Consider the following 510-nt stretch of genomic DNA (forward strand, 5'->3'; position numbering starts at 1 on the left):
TCGATTTTTGAATTTGGGCACATACCTTTTTAAATGATTTGTGTTGTTCTTCTTATATTATTTTATGATAATCTTCACCGTGATATTTACGTCTAGGCTTTAACAAGTTTTCTATTGGAAGAATAGGGTCTCTATTAAACAGTAAGAAGAACGGTGTGTGTTTCGAAGTCTCGGATGTACTAAATCTCATTGCCGCTAAAGACATGTTTAAATGTAAGTCCTATTGTTGAACATTTTCTTGAACCCGTTTTTGATAGTATATTGTTCATAGTCCCGTGGGAACGCTCGTTCACGCCATTAGCCGCGGGATGATATGATATATTGTCGTCTGTACGTGGTCATTGTTCATTGATTTTAATGTTTCAGTGAATGCCGTACTAGTGAATTCTTTACCGTTATCAGTTATAATTCTTATAGGACAACTATGACGGCAATAAATCTCGTTCATTAACGTGTCTATATATCCAGAAGATTTATCTGGTGATGGGAATGCTTCTATGTATCTGAGTA

This window comes from Dreissena polymorpha, chromosome 15 (genome assembly GCF_020536995.1).
Source record: "Dreissena polymorpha isolate Duluth1 chromosome 15, UMN_Dpol_1.0, whole genome shotgun sequence".
NCBI lineage: Eukaryota > Metazoa > Mollusca > Bivalvia > Myida > Dreissenidae > Dreissena > Dreissena polymorpha.